Raw genomic sequence first — 8,623 nt, 5'->3', positions numbered from 1 at the left:
GAATGGACGGTTAACGCCAATATAGTTGCGTACACTTGAGTTTATTGAACAACTATAAACCCGCATGTGTGCTCAAAATGTAAACAACGGAAGTTCACAGGTGTTACACTTAATACAGTCTGTACTGCAACAACAACCATCCCAACACTCTCGGGGCAGGAGTACTCAATAGATTCAAATCACTGTTATTTTAGTGTATTACGCGCTGCTCTCAGGGCAGGAGTACTCAATAGATTCAAATCACTGTTATTTTAGTGTATTACGCGCTGCTCTCAGGGCAGGAGTACTCAATAGATTCAAATCACTTTTATTTTAGTGTATTACGCGCTGCTCTCAGGGCAGGAGTACTCGATAGATTCAAATCGCTGTTATTTTAGTGTATTACGCGCTGCTCTCAGGGCAGGAGTACTCGATAGATTCAAATCGCTGTTATTTTAGTGTATTACGCACTGCTCTCAGGGCAGGAGTACTCAATAGATTCAAATCGCTGTTATTTTAGTGTATTACGCACTGCTCTCAGGGCAGGAGTACTCCGATTCAAATTGACTTCAACATGCACTAACTGTGATAAGCACAATATAACTGTGTCTTTAGTGCTGTTTTGAGGGCATTATAAATGTATTTTAGCTTAAAGATCTTAAGATTTTTACAAGTAATTTTATTTGTTTACATTGGTACCACGTTGCAATAAGGTCTCATTAATGTCCCTCGCACCAAGTTTACTCCACAAAAGAAATAGTCCAGGAAATATTTTAAAATGAGGATGTTCATTGTGCAATATCCAAAACTGAAGCTTTCAGGTGAAATACATTTTACGTTTTTTTTTTTTTTATGACTATCAGCTTACATTGAAACCAACATCTTAATGTAATTCATTTGTAGGAAGACCTACAGATCTGAAGAATTTAAGGAGGAACTGACAGACATTTGACCAGGCGACCCATAGCGTTGGGCCTGGTTTAACGGGAAGCCCATTCAAGTTCAATGACACCAGTCTAAAAAAATAATAATAAAGCAATTAAAAACCTCTAAGAATAATGATATGAGCTAGTTAAAAGTAAAACAGTTTAATGATAGGCTACATCTTTGCTCTGCATTTTTTTGTGATATGTTTCTGTTTTATACATTTAATTCACTGGAAATGTTTTGTAATACTATAAAAAAGGAAAGTCATAATTATGCTTGAATTGGTTATTTTGCAAAATTGGACCAAAAGACAGTTCAATAAAAATATAATTAGTAAACTAGTTATTTACAATAATATTTTGTTCAGTCATTAAATTAAATCAAAATTCCATACTTTTGTAAGGATGGATTTCCTACAGGGGTTCAGGCTGCTAGACTGCCGAATGACTAAAGAAATGTTATCAGTAAGATGGTGGAACACTGTAGATTTCTTGTCTATTACCACCCACTGCTACTTATATCAACAACGGAAATAAGCATAGTTACAAGTTGTAACAACAGCTAAATATGTGGCAGATTGCTGCTATAAAGTGACGATATTGTTTGCAATAGGTACAAAATAGATGTGATGATAAAAACTTATCCCATCCCAAAATACCATTAATTGTACCCCCCATATATGTAAAGTGTTTCCTGAAAGATATAAAGAGAGGGAGAGGGTGTAGAAAGAGACAAATAGCCAGAGAATAAAAGGGACAGAGAAACTTATAATCTTTGATGCCTTCCTTGACCATGTGTCTGTAACCCAAATGTGAGACGTTCAAATCGACTAATAACAGATAATTACAATTTCCCCCATTGTAAAAGGTGTGACAATTCGTAGACCCCCGAAGTACACACATTTTGACCTACAGGCCTTGAGCACTATCAGCACCTCTGCCTTTAGGAATTCCAAATGGTACCCTGGGGTAAGAAAGGGGAATTGAAAAGAAAAGAAAATGTTTTTGTTCATTTTCAAATATCTTTAATTATTTTCAATCTTACACTTTTCCACACAGACTTAAAATTGCAATCCTCTCTCTAGATTTTTCTAACCATATTAAACATTAATGATTCATAAAACATTACATTTTTGGTATACAGTACAATCAGTACAAAAGTTTTCTGGAAGTGATAAGCACTAACAGAATGAGAAGAAACCTAAAATGCTTTATAACCTGTGTGGTTTGATGTTGCATGAGTTAAATGGTAGTCTGCTCCTATATCTGTTGCTGGTAGAGGGGTAAATGCACATTAATTTAGTGATATTCAAAAGAGACTCACTTATGATAAAGACAAACAATCTCTAAATGATCACTAAACTTTTGCCATGAATTCAATCTGCTTTTGATAAATGTATTTTTAGAAAATCTTAATTTTATATTTTGGAAAACAGAATGTGGGAAAAGTATGAAAACAAAAATATTTTTCCATACTTGGAAATTACTCAAATCAAATGCCAAACTTTTCCAAATTGCCTAGGAACCCTGAAATTTAGTGTCTTTGTTTCTCTGCAATACTCAGTGGAAAATTAAGTATTTGAACATAGATCCACATTTTGCAATCACATTTATGCATCACAAAGTCAACACTGAGATTGTGTGCTTGTATCAGGTGGAACCAAACGCTCTCCATCTTTGCATCCAGGCCTTAATCATAGACTGGGTAGCATCAGGCATCTTCAGTGTTGGCTCCTTTTATTCATCCAGTTTCTGCCAGCTCTTTCAGGTAACTGAAGAATGAGATAAAAGAACAAGTGGTAACACTTTAGAATACTGTTCCTTCATTAATGAATATCTACACAGGAACAAACGAGTAATGCATTAGTAACACTCTAGTAACTACTATTAACTAACAAGAAACTCTGATTAACGAATGAGTAAGTAATAGCGCTCAGATGAATGTGGTAATTCACTATTAGCTAATCAATAACTACTATTTTTTTCATACCTCCCAGAGAACTACTATCTACAGGTTCATAATTAACATGAATAATGCATCATTTATAATAAAAGGTAATGGTAACCCACTAGTAATGACTCAAGTATTACTACATCATTCTAAAGGAACTACTAATTATTTGGATCAGTATTCTAAAGTGAAAAACATGATAACAACCTAATATTGACTGAAGTCATTGTAAGCTTTTGAGATTTTTGTAAGATTTTGAATATCAATTCCTTCCAATGGATTTGGTAACACTTTAGTCATTACTAGTGTGTTCCCATGATCTTCACTTTAGAATACTGATCCAAATAATAAGTAGTTCCTTTAGAAAGATGTAGTAACACTTGAGTCATTACTATCCAAAACCTTACAAAAGCCTTACAAAAGTGGTAGTTCACTATTAGCTAATCAATAACTACTATTTTTCAAACCTCACTGAAAACTATATACAGGTTAATAAATATTTATAATGCACAATGTTTAATATAAGGTAATGGCCCATTAGTAATGAATCAAGTGTTACTACATCTTTCTTAAGGAACTACTAATAATTTGGATCAGTATTCTAAAGTGAAAAACATGATAACTACCTAATATTGGCTGAAGTCATTGTAAGCTTTTAAGGCTTTTGTAAGGTTTTGGATAGTAATGACTCAAGTGTTACTACATCTTTCTAAAGGAACTACTTATTATTTGGATCAGTATTCTAAAGCAGTGTTTCTCAAACTTTTTCAGCCCAAGGACCACTTTATCTTCCAATTTTTTTCTGAGGACCACCTAACAGAATCCCACTCTAACACGCCCCCAAAAACTAATAAAATAGGAAGGATAAGCTAAATTTAAGTTTAATATGCAACTTTTTCAAGTCAAAAACTAATTATTCAAACACAAATGCAATGATATGATCAGAAATTATTATATTAATTTGTATTTCATTTGAAAAAGTAAATGTGAAATAAGTTGCAGCTTAATATGAACAACAAACTGCACATGTTGAAAAAAAACTGCAATTAAACATACTGTAACAGCCTAGGTCCCACTTAATGTCATTCCAAAGAGCCATTCGTTTAAAACTGAGGTGGTGGGTATGTCTATGGTTGTAACTATGGTAACAATAAAATGCTGAAAAGAATGTTCCCCTTAATGTCCAATATCACTGAAATTACTGGGATTTTACACAATGTAAAATCATTTGCTCAATGATGTCGCCAAACGGATTTCTGATCCACTCAAAGTCCACATCTAGCTCTGGAAAGTATTTCCCCAGCTGCATGTGAAGGCCTTGTAGATGTTCCTTTATGGCTGTGACGGTGTCGTCACCCAGGGTTTCTTCAGTTTCGAGAAGAAAGTCCGCTAGAGTGGGGAAACAGTCAAATTCACGGCGATCGATACGTGCGCACCAGAGCTCTAATTTGGTGCGGGCCCCTTTAATTTTGTCCTGTACAGTGAAGACTGTGACCGTTTTTCCTTGCAGTGCTAAGTTGAGCGTATTGAGCATGCTGAAAATATCTGCAAGATAGGCTAGTTTTGAAAGCCACATAAAGTCATGAAGTCGATCATACAGTTCATCAGTTTGGTGCAGAAATAATTTTACTTCATCGCGCAGTTCAAAGAGACGAGACAGGACCTTGCCACGGGACAACCAGCGCACTTCAGTGTGGAACAGAAGTTTTGTGTGCTCATTCCCCATTTCTTCACACAGGACTTTAAAAAGACGCGAGTTGAGGGCCTTGCCTTTGATTGAGTTGACTATTTTAACTGCCTCGTCTAAAACAGTTTTAAGGCAACTTGGCATCTTTTTCACCGCGAGCTGTTCTCTGTGAATGCAGCAATGAGTTGACACAGAGGATGGAGCAACATTACGCACACGCGTTACCAGGCCCTTGTGTTTGGCTGTCATCGCAGTTGCACCATCAGTGCAAACTCCAACACAACATTTCCAGTCAATTTTATTATGCACAATGAAGGCATTTAGTGCATCAAAGATCGCTTCTCCTGCGGTGTTCGTTGGAAGGGATTTACAGAAGAGAAAATCCTCGTGGACTGAGTGCGCATGGATGTATCTCACAAAACACAGAAGATTTGCCTCGTTACCAATGTCTGTGGACTCGTCCAGCTGAAGAGAAAAGAAGGGACTCTGGTGTAATCGTGTGATCAGCTGCTCTTGGACAGTTTCGGACATTGAAGTTATGCGTCGCTGGACAGTGTCATTGGACAGAGGTACTTTGTGCATGTCATCACTAGCTTTCTTCCCTAACATTACGTTTGCCATAACTTCTGCAGCAGGCTTAACTAGAGTCTCTCCAATTGAATGGGGTTTTCCCGTTTTTGCAATGAGTAGAGACACTCTGTATGATGCTTCAGTAGCCTTTGCATTTTCACCGGGCATAAAAAACTGTGAGGTGTTTTTACTCATGTGTCGCTCAAGCTCATCACGTTTTCTCTCAAAAAATGACACTGGTTTATCTGTACAATCTTTGTGCTTAGACTCAAAGTGACGCTTGAGTTTCGATGGTTTCATTGCTTCATTAGCCAATATTTCATAACACAAAACACAGTGAGGTCTAGGATCCTCAAGATCCCCAGTCCAGAAAAATCCAAACTTCATGTACTCATTGTGATATTTTCGCTTAACTTTCTCACATGGTTTTCCACGGTGCGCTAGCTCCGTGGTATGCGGGAGTGTGGTGGCCAGTGGCCGTGACTCGGTATCTTCGGTTCCGGCTTCAGTGGGCCTATGTGGTGCTGTAGTTTTGCTGCATTCAGTGGACGGTTGATCTTTTCTTTTGACTCCTCTTTGGTTTAGCCACCGATCCATTTTTTACGTTATTAAAACAGAATGGCAAGGACTGTTTCGCAAGTAGGCTACATTAAAAATCTACTTAAATAAGTGACGATTTTATAAACACTTGCCTAGTTTAGGTCATCTTTTCGCGGACCACTAGGGGGCGATGCCGGACCACTAGTGGTCCGCGGACCACACTTTAAGAATCACTGTTCTAAAGTGAAGATCATGGGAACACACTAGTAATGACTAAAGTGTTACCAAATCCATTGGAAGGAATTGATATTCAAAATCTTACAAAAATCTCAAAAGCTTACAATGACTTCAGTCAATATTAGGTTGTTATCATGTTTTTCACTTTAGAATACTGATCCAAATAATTAGTAGTTCCTTTAGAATGATGTAGTAATACTTGAGTCATTACTAGTGGGTTACCATTACCTTTTATTATAAATTATGCATTATTCATGTTAATTATGAACCTGTAGATAGTAGTTCTCTGGGAGGTATGAAAAAAATAGTAGTTATTGATTAGCTAATAGTGAACTACTACATTCATCTGAGCGCTATTACTTACTAATTCGTTAATCAGAGTTTCTTGTTAGTTAATAGTAGTTACTAGAATGTTAATAATACGTTACTCGTATGTTCCTGTGTAGTTATTCATTAATGAAGGAACAGTATTCTAAAGTGTTACCGAACAAGTTAATAATAGACCAAAAAGAAATGGTCTACTTATGTAACAACAAAATGATTAAAAATAATCAAATATACCCTTAAAAATAAAACCAGCAAAAATATAAACAGAAAAAAAGAGTATTTTGTACTGTATATTTTGGTATTGTGGGACAACTTAGCTTTAGTTTTACAAAAGTGATGCCCTGAAGAATGCCCTGGGAGCTGACAACCATTTTTACTGAATGTTTTTATGAGTGATGTTTTTTTAATTTTTTTTTAAGAATTAACAATGATTAGTTAGAGAAAAATATAATTATTCTAGAACTGAGCTTAGTGTATCAAATTATTAGAGCACATAGTATCAATACTACTGTATATTCTGCAATACAGGAATATTACAGGACTTAATTTCTAGGAAAATGCAAAGCAATTAGAATCTCTTAAGTACTCCTGCCCTGAGAGCAGCGCGTAATACACTAAAATAACAGCGATTTGAATCTATTGAGTACTCCTGCCCTGAGAGCAGCGCGTAATACACTAAAATAACAGCAATTTGAATCTATTGAGTACTCCTGCCCTGAGAGCAGCGCGTAATACACTAAAATAACAGCGATTTGAATCTATTGAGTACTCCTGCCCTGAGAGCAGCGCGTAATACACTAAAATAACAGCGATTTGAATCTATTGAGTACTCCTGCCCTGAGAGCAGCGCGTAATACACTAAAATAAAAGTGATTTGAATCTATTGAGTACTCCTGCCCTAAGAGCAGCGCGTAATACACTGAAATAACAGCGATTTGAATCTATTGAGTACTCCTGCCCTGAGAGCAGCGCGTAATACACTAAAATAACAGCAATTTGAATTTATTGAGTACTCCTGCCCTGAGAGCAGCGCGTAATACACTAAAATAAAAGCGATTTGAATTTATTGAGTACTCCTGCCCTGAGAGCAGCGCGTAATACACTAAAATAACAGCGATTTGAATTTATTGAGTACTCCTGCCCTGAGAGCAGCGCGTAATACACTAAAATAAAAGCGATTTGAATCTATTGAGTACTCCTGCCCTGAGAGCAGCGCGTAATATACTGAAAATAACTGCGATTTGAATCTATCGAGTACTCCTGCCCTGAGAGCAGCGCGTAATACACTAAAATAAAAGCGATTTGAGAGTACTCCTGCCCTGAGAGCAGCGTGTAATACACTAAAATAAAAGTGATTTGAATCTATTGAGTGCTCCTGCCCTGAGAGCAGCGCGTAATATACTGAAAATAACTGCGATTTGAATCTATCGAGTACTCCTGCCCTGAGAGCAGCGCGTAATACACTAAAATAAAAGCGATTTGAGAGTACTCCTGCCCTGAGAGCAGCGCGTAATACACTAAAAATAACAGCGATTTGAATCTATTGAGTACTCCTGCACTGAGAGCAGCGCGTAATACACTAAAATAAAAGCGATTTGAATCTATTGAGTACTCCTGCCCTGAGAGCAGCGCGTAATACACTAAAATAACAGTGATTTGAATCTATTGAGTACTCCTGCCCTAAGAGCAGCGCGTAATACACTAAAAATAACAGCGATTTGAATCTATTGAGTACTCCTGCCCTAAGAGCAGCGCGTAATACACTAAAATAACAGTGATTTGAATCTATTGAGTACTCCTGCCCTGAGAGCAGCGCGTAATACACTAAAATAACAGTGATTTGAATCTATTGAGTACTCCTGCCCTGAGAGCAGCGCGTAATACACTAAAAATAACAGCAATTTGAATCTATTGAGTACTCCTGCCCTGAGAGCAGCGCGTAATACACTAAAATAACAGTGATTTGAATCTATTGAGTACTCCTGCCCTGAGAGCAGCGCGTAATACACTAAAAATAACAGCGATTTGAATCTATTGAGTACTCCTGCCCTGAGAGCAGCGCGTAATACTCTAAAATAACAGCGATTTGAATCTATTGAGTACTCCTGCCCTAAGAGCAGCGCGTAATACACTGAAAATAACTGCGATTTGAATCTATTGAGTACTCCTGCCCTGTGAGCAGCGCGTAATACACTAAAAATAACAGCAATTTGAATCTATTGAGTACTCCTGCCCTGAGAGTAGCGCGTAATACACTAAAAATAACAGCGATTTGAATCTATTGAGTACTCCTGCCCTGAGAGCAGCGCGTAATACTCTAAAATAACAGCGATTTGAATCTATTGAGTACTCCTGCCCTGAGAGCAGCGTGTAATACACTAAAAATAACAGCGATTTGAATCTATT

This window comes from Squalius cephalus, assembly GCF_949319135.1.
Source record: "Squalius cephalus genome assembly, chromosome: 6".
NCBI classification, from domain to species: domain Eukaryota; kingdom Metazoa; phylum Chordata; class Actinopteri; order Cypriniformes; family Leuciscidae; genus Squalius; species Squalius cephalus.
The sequence above is the reverse complement of the archived record's forward strand: the minus strand, read 5'-3'. Positions refer to the sequence as shown.